The sequence below is a fragment of the Typha angustifolia genome, chromosome 11, assembly GCF_048772165.1.
Source record: "Typha angustifolia cultivar Huaian chromosome 11, ASM4877216v1, whole genome shotgun sequence".
NCBI classification, from domain to species: Eukaryota; Viridiplantae; Streptophyta; class Magnoliopsida; order Poales; family Typhaceae; genus Typha; species Typha angustifolia.
The window spans coordinates 3,115,245-3,130,518 of NC_133249.1; the positions used below are offsets into that span (position 1 = coordinate 3,115,245).

The window sequence follows — 15,274 nt, forward strand, 5'->3', positions numbered from 1 at the left end:
AGCTCTAGTTAAGAGCGAGAACGTTATCCGTGAAGGCGAAAAATAGTAGATAGATAAGTGAACAAGGTACTTCCACAATCCGTTTCCTTTAACCAACTCAAAATTTAAGGAGAAGAAGGCCACAATCAACACTAAGAAGACAGAGAGGACCTTGGACGAGAACTCCATCATCTTCTTCTTTCTTCTCTCTCTCTCTCTCTCTGTATTTCTCTGTCTCTGTCTCTCCTTGTGTTTGCCAACTTCTCCTAGAGGAGGGATATTTATACTACATTATATTCTTTTTGACCCAAGTCTTGCCTCCTTTGTCGTCATTAGTATTTTCTTATGAAATTCCATGCCAAGACTGACATTTAGTTTGTCTGTGGCAATAGACATCTTGAAGAACATTATCGTATATATGATCCAATTTGATATTGTACTTGCCAAACTGCCCTTCTAATAAGACCTTATGGTCAATGTAAAAAATTGTAGATTCCCACTCCAAAAACGAGGAAGGACCTAATGTAGCCAGAGATATAAACGTGAGAATGATTAGTTTTTTAAACTAAGTTAAAAACAAGTTGGTTGTTCTTAGATTAAACAAATTAAAAGGAATAAATATGGACAAGATCTATCTAATAATTGAGTTAGTTAGACGTATCAAATGGACTAGTCAAAATGGTTTATCAAAAGTTACCACTAGATTGAACTTTTCAAAGGTAGAATTGAATAATGGCATTGCCGGTCCTTCCACGCGTTTCTAATATATAGATAGGAGGTATTCATCTCTCAAAATTATTGGCTTTTTGTATGAATTATTTTTAGTCCTAATTAACTATAAAATTCTATCAATTATTCTCATTTGCATCCAGTTGTAAAGTAAGTTGAAGGTTGAAAAAAACGTAGATTTCAGAGGTATAAATATAAATAAAAGATTTTAAAGTACAAACATGCAAAAACTAAATTCTATTTATATTTGGCTTATTAATTATCCTACATTGTGAAGATCAAGAGAATGTGAATCATTCTCATGCCATCCTTCTCATATATTATCAGATGATTTATAAATTGGTTTACAATCCAAATTAGATTGTGAAAAATAATTACCACTAAAATGAACTTAAGAGTTTAAATTGTTTAGGTTATAATAAAAACAAACAAGAGAACCAAGGTATGGGGTAGAAGAGTAAGGAAAAGTGGTTGAATAGAGAAAAAGATGAAAGAAGGAAGAAGATTTCCGAGCCTCTCTCCTGTCCTAGATGAGAGAGGAAGAGATGGGTCAGCTGAAACCCTAGCAAAGCTAGTGCCAACCCTCAATAAATGTTTGTGAACGATGGTAAAAGTCAAAGTTTGGGTGATTTCAATAAATTTATTTCAAACCTTTCAAAGGTTGAATTGATAAATGAGACGTCGGTCCTTTCACGCATATATGAGTATGATCTTTTTTAATGCAATGGAACTTTGAAGTTCTATTGACTTTCAGCTACTCAATTCTAGCCGAAGAATAAAAGCTCAAAGTAGTCGACATTTTATTGCAAAGTCTTTCTCCACCAAAAAATAATTATTTAATATGTCGATTAAACCTAAATTATTTTTATTATCATTAATGTTTTATTATATGGATATTTATTATCCGGTTCTTATATTTTACGTTTTAATATCTTAAATATATTCTGCCATTAGTATAGTTACCATATAAATGACTTAATTAAACTACACTTGCAAGACAACCTTTATACCCTTGAGTAATCATCTAAGATTAAGTAACAAATTAGAGTATATAAAAATTAAAATATAAGGATCAATAATAAAATATATGGTAAAATATGTACGATAGTAAAAGTAAAACATTAGACTAGTCAAGTCCTGCCACTAAATTTCTTGAGCGATAAAGTCAGTAAGCAAGACTTGTCAAAAAGGAGGATAGTATAAGATCTTCAAAAAAATGCCTCTCTCTTCCAACTTCCTGTCTCTCCTCTTAGTGCTCTTAATAGTGGCCTTGTTCTCCTTCAATTTCGAGTTGGTCAAAGGAAACTGTGAGTGGATGTAAATAATTTCACTTACCTATCTATCTATCTATCTATTATTTTCTTTCTCCTTTCGTCTCTAGATTTATACAACTCTCTAATTAGATCTTAATTCTAATATTTAGCGGATATGAAAGGGAGGCTGCTACGTGAACAACCGTTTGGCCCTCCATCGCCCTATACTCCACCAGCTCCGATTCCATTCTAAGAACGTTTGTACTTAGAGATACCGTGTTTTTTTAGTTAGATATTATATTTCGAGATAAAAAGTGCATGCTTAAGGTAAATAAATATATAATTTTTCTCCTCTCTTGTCTAAAATGACTGTTACCATCCTCAAACATAAATTAAAACTTTTTTTTTTCTCCATTCCATATCAAATGGAACTGCTGCTTAAGTTTTGTTTCAAATCTTCGTTCTCATTAACTCTTATTTAACCGTACTTATTTTTGGTTTAAGCGTACTGTTCACCTCTAAAAGGAAATCCAGATAGCTTAAGAAGGGATTAAATATTTGTAGACTAATCCGATTAGAGAATACAAGCTTTCTTCAGCACAAGATCTATCGAGAATCAGAAAGCAAGAGACAGAAAAGAAGTAATTTGTTTCTGAATGACAACTTGTTTTATTCTGAAGGAAAGTTTTGGTTGTCGAACCTTAGAAAGTGGAAGTTCATAAGAGATAGAGAATGCGAGATTAGAATTGGGATTTTTTACTTTCTATTTTTTGTTTGAAAAACAAAATTGAAGTTAGAACTTCAAATAGATTTTTTTTTTTCTATATCCTTTTAAAATTTATATTTATATGTATATTCTTTAATTACAAGTCATAGTTATTGATATGTACCTTTCATGTTAGTTTTTAACAAATATAAGATAAAGTCTTTTTTAGTACTTAAAAAATAAATGATATTAAAATACTATTAACTAAAAGAGTGTATACAAATAAAATATAAGGACACCGTTATGATCTTTGTTGACCCGAGTATACACAACTCTGCATTTATCAACACGTAGTAGAGAGAGCAAATCAACAAATAAACCAACATAAGCAACAGATGAAAGCATAGTAGATAAGCTTCTATCGCCATAATAAGAACGAGAAGGGAGGAAGGCAAGATCTTAACCACAAACAAAATGATGGGGTTGGATTGCTATAAAAATTTCTAAACCAATCAAACACCCAAACCCTAAGCTAATTCAATAACTATCTCTATCCTTGTTAGCCAAAAATTGTCATAGACTGAACAAAGATACAAGGAGAGTTCCTCTAATTCTTTGCCACATCAACGATGATAAGTGAGGAGGAGGGGGAGGGGGAGGGGGAGGGGGAGTGAGGAGGAGGGGGAGGGGGAGGGGGAGGGTGAGGAGGAGGGGGAGGGGGAGGGCGAGGAGAGGAAAAAAATAAGAGAAAAACTAACAAGGAAATATATAGATAGAGAGGAAAGAACAAGAAAAAATTAGAGAGAGCGAGAGAAAGAAAGAAAAAAAAAACTCATCAAGAGGGGAGAGGAGAACGCTCAGTATGGAAAGGGAAAATCATAAAACCCTACCAGACCCACTACTATGGCCGACTAGGGAAAAAATGGTGCAACTTACAGTGAAAGGTCATCACTGCTACTGCTATTGCTCAATTTCCTTAGAAGAAAGAACACGCCACGAGAATATTTTGACTCAATTTAAGCGTGCAATCTACTTAAGGTTTTGTACTACTTTGGACTCAGTTTTCGTCATGTAGCCAAAGATTTAAGTAGACTTTCGATGTGAACGTCTTGGAACCTCAAACTTAGGTTGAGTTCCCCGCACCAATATACCATCCATTAACTGGCTGTCAATTGTATTAATTACAAGACCATTCCAACTAGTTCACAGACCTTCGAAACATTAGCATATAGATATAGATTTATATCTATATAAGTAGGAAAAGTGAGTTGGAAAAGGGGTTTAGTGTCTCACTGCCTAATAAAGCACACATGATTGCGTTTTTCATAGGGTCAAAAGGTTTTGGATCCTTGTTTAAGTCTTTGTGGGACCTCCAAATTAAAGTTTCTTCCCTTTAAATATGGAGCAGATGCAACGATGGAGATCCTCTCACATATGTATATGTGCAACAAAAGAGTGAATAATAGTTATGAAGTGGGAGCAAATGGGAGGCTTCTCTTCTTCTTCTTCTCTCTTGCTCGCTCTAATAATAATCTTGGAGATTTTAGTATTCATCATCCTCTGTCTCGTGCAACTTCAACTCCAACCAGCAGCCAAAGCAGGTATACTCTATTATTTGAGAGATAAATATAATTTAACTTAATAGTAGAATAATCAATCCTCTAAAATAACTAAGAGACAATTCAAAACACGGTTTTTTTAAGAAAATTGAACTAAATCAAGTACTAAGATTGATACATATGTGAGTTTAATTAGGATATTGTTGTTAAGTTATCGTTTACGGTAAAATCTTAAGCTGATAGAACACGAGGTTTATAATCCTTATCCTTATTATTCTTTTTTTTCTTGTGTAGAATTGAGAGGAAGGGCTTTGCGTGCAACTTTGATCCCTAATCCTCCCCAAGGCAACAATATGATCCACAACAATTCATGAATAACTTTGGATTTTGTAGCAATACTACTGGTAAAAGCCTAAAAGTATAGAAAAGAAATGGTCAAATTATAAAATAAGTCATCCTTATATAATATATATATATATATATATATATACATATATATTGTTCCTCCTTGTGGTGATGTGGTTTTCCACCTGAGTTGTGAGACTTATTTTAAAAGTCATTGTCCAATCTTCCTCTTCTATTATGTATAAACTTGTTAAAAATAAGATATATAATATAATAGAGTGTAAAAATTACTTTTAATAATTTTGTTAAAAAGAATCTAATCTGAGAAGCAAATTAAGATCGAAAAGACCACACTTTGAAATTTCTATAGTCCAAGTCAAATACATTTCGCAGTTAAGTCAACAGACCTTGGTTATTTATTACTTGATCTCCCGCAAATGGAATGCAAAAATAACACCCAAAATTTATATATTTAGAGAAGAGAAAGAAGAAAAGAGGAGGGCAATCTCTTCTTCCTCGACTCGTCTTATTTGTATGTAAGATTATATAGACAAAATAAAAAAAAAATAAAGTTAATCAACCTTTGAGAAGGAATATCTTTTTACTCATCATCTGTTGTTCTTCACCCTCTTTGCTGAAAATTATTATTAAAGAAAAAAATTGAATAAAAATAAATATATCGTTCGCTAGTTGCAATTAAAATTAATAAAGAAAATATATTCTTGAGATAGAATATCGTTGCAAATCAAAATGAAACTCCCAAATTAAACATTAACCTAAACAAGAGTTTATAATGATGACAAGCATTAAAGTTTTTAGTATATCTCAAAAAAAATAGAATATATTTTAATTTATAATAAAAAATTAAAAAGATACTAAATAAAAGGTGCTATATAGTTAGATAACTGTAAAATAGTTAGAGAAGCTAAATACGGAAACAATTCAATACGAAATTATGCTAAGTTGAACTAACTAACATTCAGTTAGATCAGTTATTTTCAATAAAACATGCTTTTTCCAAACATCCATAATTTGCCTACAAATTCTTAACGTACTAAAAAAATATTAAGGCATTAAAAACAAAAGACTAAAGTACTAAACATCATTTTTGTTTAATATCACTTGCTATATAAGAGCGGTTAGATAAAGGATAATTTTAAAAAATATATGAAATTATTATGAGAAAGGAACGAAATATTGTACCTTTTATTTCATCGTGTGACGTGCTTATTGAGTTAAACTTAACTTAGAGTATTATGGTTTCATATTTATTTATTTATTTTAAGCAAAAAAGAAAGCTGTATTCGAATTTTTCCAGTCACTTGTCATTAATTAATTCAAAATAGTCCTCACAATTTGTTTTATTTGTTCATCAACCACCTAAACATCTATTTATAGTGCCGTTTTGTTCACAACTTGTAGTCAAGACAGCGTGGGTTGTTTTTTGACTTAAACATTTTACCTCTTTTAATTCTCCAAAAAGAAGTTAAAAATAACACCCTATATTTTAAGTATACTATATAAGCTCTCAGTTTTCTCTTTTCCTTTATAAATAGAGCTATTCATTTGTGAATGTATTCTAAAAGTTTTGTTTGAATCCAAGAAACATGTCAGTCTTCTCTTCTTCCTTCACTCGTGCTTTAAAAATGGTGGAGATTTTGCTACTCATCCTTTGTCTCATGCAACTCCAAGCCCAATCAACGAAAATAGGTATCTTTTGTAGTACAAAATATTTGGAGCTACAACGTACGAGATAATACAATGGAAAGTCAGAGGAGATACAAAAAATTTCTCTTGTTATATAATTTAAAATTAAAGATGATTAATTAGTTGCATCAATTATACGTGGGCTTAATCTTACTGAAATGGCTGGCACTAAATCTCAGTTCCCTATTATCATACTATGTTTAGTTATCTATTACTCAAAAATCTTATGACAGTAAAGCAAGAGAGTTATACTCAAGTTTATACCGTAACAAATTATTTATTTTATTTTATCATTGTTTGTTTATTTATGCAGAATTGAATGGAAGGTCTTCGCCAGCCCCTCCTTCTCCACAAGGCAACCCTCCAAACCACCCTTGTAGCTCAATACGGTGCTCTTCGCTGTCATCGCTACCGAGAGTAATAAAAAATCCTCAGATTCATGGGAAATAACAGTTCGAGAGAATTTGGATTTCTCAAACATGCAATGTATTAGTACTCCTCATAATATCATTCATTATGTACCACGCAATTGTAAACGCTCTACGATAATTAATCATGGATTAAAGCCTAGTAGCCTTTAAATATGATACACTTTTTTTTTGTACAACTCTTATGGTAGGTGCGGGAAGCAACAAAATAATGGTTTATGTAGAGTAACTATAAAATACCTACAATAATTGTCAAATTTAACATTAATAATTATGAACTATAAGAGTAATAATTACAAACTACGAAATTAGCAGCAACAGTAATAATTGAGTAATCTCTATTAGCTATAAATAGTAATATATGCGAACTACAAAAGTAATTACTATGAATAACAAAGAACGATAGATTCAAATATATTACCTAGTGAGAAATACGAAAAAGAAAAGAAAAATTTGCAAATAACATCCTAACTTTTAACTAAATTTGCATTTACATCTTATATTTTTATTATTTACAAATAAAGCACTGTGATTTACGAAATATGTGCAGAAAATATTCTTTCGTTAAATCTATTAGTTAAATTTTACTCAAACTCTAGGTTAAGTTAACTACACTATGAAGATTAAGAAAATACCCTCAACGAAATCCAACTAACACTCAACTCAACCCACTAATTATCTAAACCCAACCCAAATCAACTAACCAACTAAACCCAACCCTCCGCCATCCTCATCATCCTCACCTAAAACTGTTCCCTCCTCTAGCCTCATTCCCTCATCCCTTCTCCTCCCTCTCTCCTCCCTCTTCCTTCCTTCCTCCCGCCTCCTCATTCTCACCTCCCTCCTCATCATCCCAACCTCCTCTCTTGTCGGGATACGACATCCGTGAGGTGTTGGACATCGAGATTTGCTAGAGCATAAGAACCCCCGTTGAGGATATCAGGTGCCAAGTTGAGTGCGAGATCTCCTCGGTTATGTCGCCAGGATCGGGGGCTTCGCCGACTACTCTCCCTTGGCGGCAGCTCCACCAAAATTAGGGATCAACCTCGGGGATGCGGGCAAGGGTCGCGAACGTCGACGAGGGGCGAGGGTCGATGATGCGTGCGAGGGTTGCGGCCGCGTTGTCCTCCTGCGGGTCAACCTCGATGTCAACCTCGGGGTCAATTGTCAACCTAAGGGCATTTTAGGTATTTAAGATATTTTAGAAATAAAATATATTTAATTAATGGAATATTCTAATGGTGTTAGTTTAAATCTAATTTACGGTGTTTTCTGTACATAAATAGTGAAATTATAGGGTATAAATTCAAATTTAGCTAAAAGGCAAGATATTATATAAAAATTTCTTAAAGAAATATCTAATAATTATAAAGTACTTGCATGTTCACTCGATTGTTGCACGGGCAATCCGATAAGTGAACCGAAATTATCGATAAAAAAGTCAAAGAAAATAATTACTTCGTAATGACTTGTACTACCCCTTCTCCTTTTCATATGGACTGCGGACAATTTTGAAAGAAAATAATAAGAGAAATTGACTTGCAAAGAAAACTTAACACTGGCTAATTAACAAAAATCATTTATATTTTAATCATCTTTTATCTTATTTATTTTCTTATATAACATTGAGTGAAATTTTTTACTTGAAACTATAATCCATTCTTCTCCGACAGGCAACACTTCGGGTTATAATTTTTCCATCTCATCTAGGTCAATAAGGTATTCTCAGTTGTCATCGTTGCTGAAAGGAAGTGAAAAGCTACGAGATTCCTGAGACGTAATTATAACAACTACCAAAAATTTTAAAGTTCATATGCTTTAGATTTGAAAAATAGCCTACATCTAAATATAGAAGATGCTTTCGACAATCCCTATTATTAAGTAGCATGTGCCGACAATAGTTTCCTCTCTTTAAGCTTTTGAGACCATAATCTTCTTATAAACTTTTAGTAACAATTGCCGTCGGTTGCAAGTAAACGACTAAAATTTATTAGCTAATTTCTAGCCTAACTCGAACTCTACCAACCCAGATATATAGTCTAATTATCAATTTAAAATTTTGAAAGATACCAACGAAAATGTGCTAGATAGTTAGAAAATTATAAAATTAGTTAGTGAAGCTAAAGACGGAAAGAATTCAGTACCAAATGATGCTAAGTTGACCTAACTAACATTCAGTTAGATTAGTTATTTTCAATAGAAAATGCTTTCTCCAAACATCCACTTAAAAATTTATTTATTTATTATTTTAAAAATAATATGATAAAAATTCATATTCCTAACAAATACTAGGCGTAAGTCATAATATATTTATAATAGCCGAGTTGTCTTCCTTTTTTGATTCAGCTCTTGTTATGTAGTCAATTTATGACTAAAATATTATGAATATCTCAAATTAATTTATTATTTTCTGTTTCATAGGAAGATCGACTCATTTATCTTATCTATCTAGGTTATAATTTGCCTACAAATTCTTAACGTACAAAAAAAATATTAAGGCATTAACAAAAGACTGAAGTACTAAACTTTACATCATTTTTGTTTAATATCACTTCTTATATTAGAGCGGTAAGATAAGGATAATTTTAAAAAATATATATAATTATTATGAGAAAGGAATGAAATATTATACCTTTTATTTCATCGTGTAATGAGCTTATTAAGCTAAACTTAACTTAGAGTATTATGGTTTTCATATTTATGTAAATTTCTTTAAGCAAAAAAGGGTTCTGTTTTTCCAGTCACTTGTCATTAATTAATTCAAAATAGTCCTCACAATTTTTTTTATTTGTTCATCAACCACCTAAACATCTATTTATAGTGCCGTTTTGTTCACAACTTCTAGTCAAGACAGGGTGGGTTGTTTTTTGACTTAAACCTTTTACCTCTTTTAATTCTCCAAAAAGAAGTTAAAAATAACACCCTATATTTTAAGTATACTATATAAGCTCTCAGTTTTCTCTTTTCCTTTATAAATAGAGCTATTCATTTGGTAATGTATTCTAAAAGTTTTGTTTGAATCCAAGAAACATGTCAGTCTTCTCTTCTTCCTTCACTCGTGCTTTAAAAATGGTGGAGATTTTGCTACTCATCCTTTGTCTCATGCAACTCCAAGCCCAATCAACGAAAATAGGTATCTTTTACAAAATATTTGGAGCTACAACGTACGAGATAATACAATGGAAAGTCAGAAGAGATACAAAAAATTTCTCTTGTTATATAATTTAAAATTAAAGATGATTAATTAGTTGCATCAATTATACGTGGGCTTAATCTTGTTGAAATGGCTGGCACTAAATCTCAGTCCCCTATTCTCATACTATGTTTAGTTATCTATTACTCAAAAATCTTACGGCAGTAAAGCAAGAGAATTATACTCAAGTTTATACTGTAATAAATTATTTATTTTATTTTATCATTGTTTGTTTATTTATGCAGAATTGAATGGAAGGTCTTCGTCAGCCCCTCCTTCTCCACAGGGCAATCCTCCAAACCACCCTTGTAGCTCAGTACGATGTTCTTCGCTGTCATCGCTACCGAGAGTAATAGAAAATCCTCAGATTCATGGGAAATAACAGCTCAAGAGAATTTGGATTTCCCAAACATGCAATGTATTAGTACTCCTCATAATATCATTCATTATGTACCACGCAATTGTAAACGCTCCACGATAATTAATCATGGATTAAACCCTAGTAGCCTTTAAATATGATATACTTTTTTTTTTCTATGTACAACTCTTATGCTAGATGCGGAAAGCCACAAAATTATGGTTTATGTAAAGTAACTATAAAATACCTACAATAATTGTCAAATTCAATAATAATAATTATGAACTATAAGAGTAATAATTACAAACTACGAGATTAACAGCTACCGTTAAAATTTCAAGCCACAGAGTAATCTCTATTAGCTATAGATAGAAATGTATGAGAACTACAAAAGGTAATGTATGAGAACTACAAAAGTCATTACTGTGAATAATTAGGAACGATGACTTCAAGTATATTACCTAGTGATAAATAAGGAATAAAAAGAAAATTTTGTATATAACATTCTAACTTTTAACTGAATTTGCATTTACACATTATATTTTTATTATTTACAAATCAAGCCTTGTGATTTAGGGAATCTGTGCAAAAAATACTATTCTGCTAAATCTATTAGTTAAATTTTACTGAACCTCTAAGTTAAGTTAACAACACAATGAAGATCAAAAAAATACACTCAACGCAATCCAAATAAACTCAACCCAAACCAACAAACCAACTAATACCCAACCCAACCCTCCTCCCTCCTCATCATCCTCACCTAACACTCCTCCATCCTCTTGCCTCATTCCCTCCTCCCTCCTCCCTCCTCCTTCCTTCCTCCTACCTCCTCGTTCCCACGTCCCACTTCATCATCCCAACCTCCCTTGTTGGGATCCGACGTCCGTGATGTGTTGTTGGACACCGGGATTAGCTCAAGTGTAAGAACCGTCGTTGAGGATGTCGGATGCCCAGTCGAGTGCGAGATCTCCTCGGCTAACTTGTCGGGATTGGGAGCTCCGTCGACTACTCTCCCTCGGTAATAGCTCCACCAAAATTGGGGATCAACCTCGGGGATGCGAGCAAGGGTCGAGGACGTCGACGAGGGGCGAGGGTCGAGGACGCATGCGAGGGTTGCAGCCGCATTCTCCTTCTGCGGGTCAACCTCGGGGTCAATAGTCAACCTAAGGTCATTTTAGGTATTTAAGATATTTTGAAAATAAATATATTTAATTAATATAATATTCTCACAGTGTTAGTTTAAATCTAACTCAAGGTATTTTCTGCATATATTACTAAATCATAATGCTTGATTTACACAGTAAAATTGTAGGGTATAAATTTAAATTTAACTAAAAGGTAGAGTGTTATATAAAAATTTCTCAAACAAAAATCTAATTATTATAAAGTATTTGCATGTTCAATCGATTGTTGCACGGGGAATCCCATCATAGGCAATCCGACAAGTTAACTGAAATTATCGATTAAAAAAGTCAAAGAAAATGGCCAATGTGAGTTGTAGTAGGGTGAGCTGAAGGCACAGGGGGCCAAGCATATTGGTAGACATCCCGACTGATTTGGCTTACGCTTCTAGGAGATCAAACGGAACTCGTTTAGTTTATTTTGGCTCGAGCATGAAGAAGAATGATAATTTTTATATTATTGTAAAATACCGGCACGTTGAGTTGAGTATAAAATATATTTAATACAGCCAAAATAATTACTTCTTACTGACTTGTACTACCCCTTCTCTTTTTCATATAGACCGCGGACAATTTTGAAAGAAAATAATAAGAGAAATTGACTTGCAAAGAAAACTTAACGCGGGCTGATTTACAAAAATCATTTATAGTGTTAATCATCTTTTATATTCTTATTTATTTTCTTATATAATATTGAGCGAAATATTCTTCTTAAAACTATGACCCATTCTTCTCGGATAGGCAACCCTTTGGATCATAATTTTTCCATCTCGTGTAGGTCAACAAGGTGTTCTTAACTATCATTGCTGCTAAATGAAAGTGGAAAGCTACGAGATTCATGAGACGTAATTATAACAACTACTAAGAATTTTAGAGTCTATATGCTTTAGATTTGAAAAATACCCTACATCCATGTATAGAAGGTGCTTTCGACAATCCCGATTATTAAGTAGCATGCACGGACAATAGAGCCTCGGATGCAAGCAAACGACTAAAATGGCTTAGCTAAGTTTCTAGTGTGAGTTGAACTCGAACTCTACCAACTCTGATATTTAGTCTAATTATCAATTCAAAAAATTAAAAGATACCACCTAAAATGTGCTAGATAGTTAGAAAACTATAAAATTAGTTAGTGGAGCTAAAGATGGAAAGAATTTAATAAGAAATGATGCTAGGTTGACCAAACTAACATTCAGTTAAATTAGTTATTTGCAATAGAAAATGCTTTCTCCAAACATCCACTTACAAATTTATTTATTTAAAATAATATGATAAAAATTTATATTCCTAACAAATACTAGTCGAAAGTCATAATATATTTATAATAGCCGAGTTGTCTTCCTCTTTTGATTGAGCTCGAATTGATCTCTAGTAAATTTATGATTAAAATATTATGAATATCTAAAATTAATTTATTATTTTCTGTTTAATAGGAAGATAGACTCATTTATCTTATCTATCTAGGTTATAATTTGCCTACAAATTCTTAACATACAAAAAAAAAATATTAAGGCATTAAAAACAAAAGACTAAAGTACTAAACTTTACATCATTTTTGTTTAATATCACTTCTTATATTAGAGCGGTAAGATAAAGGATAATTTTAAAAAATATATAAATTATTATGAGAAAGGAATGAAATATTATACCTTTTATTTCATCGTGTAATGAGCTTATTAAGCTAAACTTAACTTAGAGTATTATGGTTTTCATATTACCGTTTTGTTCACAACTTCTAGTCAAGACAGGGTGGCTTGTTTTTTGACTTAACATTTTACCTCTTTTAATTCTCCAAAAAGAAGTTAAAAATAACACCCTATATTTTAAGTATATTATATAAGCTCTCAGTTTTCTCTTTTCCTTTATAAATAGAGCTATTCATTTGGTAATGTATTGTAAAAGTTTTGTTGGAATCCAAGAAACATGTCAGTCTTCTCTTCTTCCTTCACTCGCGCTTTAAAAATGGTGGAGATTTTGCTACTCATCCTTTGTCTCATGCAACTCCAAGCCCAATCAGTGAAAATAGGTATCTTTTGCAAAAATATTTGGAGCTAGAACGTACGAGATAATACAATGGAAAGTCAGAGGAGATACAAAAAATTTCTCTTGTTATATAATTTAAAATTAAAGATGATTAATTAGTTGCATCAATTATACGTGGGCTTAATCTTACTGAAATGGCTGGCACTAAATCTCAGTTCCCTATTCTCATACTATGTTTAGTTATCTATTACTCAAAAATCTTAGGGCAGTAAAGCAAGAGAGTTATACTCAAGTTTATACCGTAACAAATTATTTATTTTATTTTATCATTGTTTGTTTATTTATGCAGAATTGAATGGAAGGTCTTCGCCAGCCCCTCCTTCTCCACAGGGCAACCCTCCAAACCACCCTTGTAGCTCAGTACGATGTTCTTTGCTGTCATCGCTACCGAGAGTAATAGAAAATCCTCAGATTCATAGGAAATAACAGCTCGAGAGAATTTGGATTTCTCAAACATGCAATGTATTAGTACTCCTCATAATATCATTCATTATGTACCACGCAATTGTAAACGCTCTGCGATAATTAATCATGGATTAAAGCCTAGTAGCCTTTAAATATGATATTTTTTTTTTTTTTGTGGACAACTCTTATGGTAGGTGCGGGAAGCAACAAAATTAAGGTTTATGTAAAGTAACTATAAAATACCTACAATAATTGTCAAATTTAACATTAATAATTATGAACTATAAGAGTAATAATTACAAACTACGAAATTAGCAGCAACAGTAATAATTGAGTAATCTCTATTAGCTATAAATAGTAATATATGCAAAGAACGATAGATTCAAATATATTACCTAGTGAGAAATACGAAAAAGAAAAGAAAAATTTGCAAATAACATCCAAACTTTTAACTAAATTTGTATTTACATCTTATATTTTTATTATTTACAAATAGAGCAATGTGATTTACGGAATATGTGCAAAAAATATTCTTCTGTTAAATATATTAGTTAAATTTTACTCAAACTCTAGGTTAAGTTAACTACACTATGAAGATTAAAAAAAAAATATCCTCAACGAAATCCAACTAAACTCAACCCAAACCAACTAACAGCCAACTCAACCCACTAATTATCTAAGCCCAACCCTCCTCCCTCCGCATCATCCTCACCTAAAACTCCTCCCTCCTCCTTCTTCTCTCCTCCCTCTTCCTTCCTCCTACCTCCTCATTCCCACCTACCTCCTCATCATCCCAACCTCCTCTCTTGTCGGGGTACGACGTCCGTGATGTGTTGGACATCGGGATTTGCTCGAGCGTAAGAACCCCCATTGAGAATGTCGGGTGCCCAGTTGAGTGCGAGATCTCCTCGGCTATGTCGCCGAGATCGGGGGCTCCGCCGACTACTCTCCCTTAGCGGCACCTCCACCAAAATTACGGATCAACCTCGGGGACGCGGGCAAGGGTTGAGGACGTCGACAAGGAGCGAGGGTCGAGGATGCGTGCGAGGGTTGCGGCCGGGTTCTCCCCCTGAGTTTCAACCTCGATGTCAACCTCCGGGTCAATAGTCAACCTAAGGGCATTTTAGGTATTTAAGATATTTTGGAAATAAAATATATTTAGTTAATTGAATATTCTCACGGTGTTAGTTCAAATCTAACTCAAGATATTTTCTACACATATTACTTAAATCATAAGGCTCCATTTCATAAATAGTGAAATTGTAGGGTATAAATTTAAATTTAGCTAAAAGTCACAGTGTTATATAAAAATTTCTCAAACAAAAATCTAATTATTATAAAGTATTTGCATGTTCAATCGATTGTTGCACGGGGAATCCCATCATGGG

At 32.7% G+C, this 15,274-nt stretch overlaps 1 long non-coding RNA gene across 1 annotated transcript; it reads left to right on the plus strand.

The window, feature by feature from the left end:
• Positions 1 to 4,110: 4,110 nt before the first annotated feature.
• Positions 4,111 to 4,785, plus strand: LOC140771010 (uncharacterized). The gene is made up of 2 exons (XR_012106086.1): positions 4,111 to 4,268; positions 4,521 to 4,785. It is a non-coding gene; the product is annotated as an uncharacterized lncRNA (long non-coding RNA).
• The last annotated feature ends 10,489 nt before the right edge of the window (positions 4,786 to 15,274 follow it).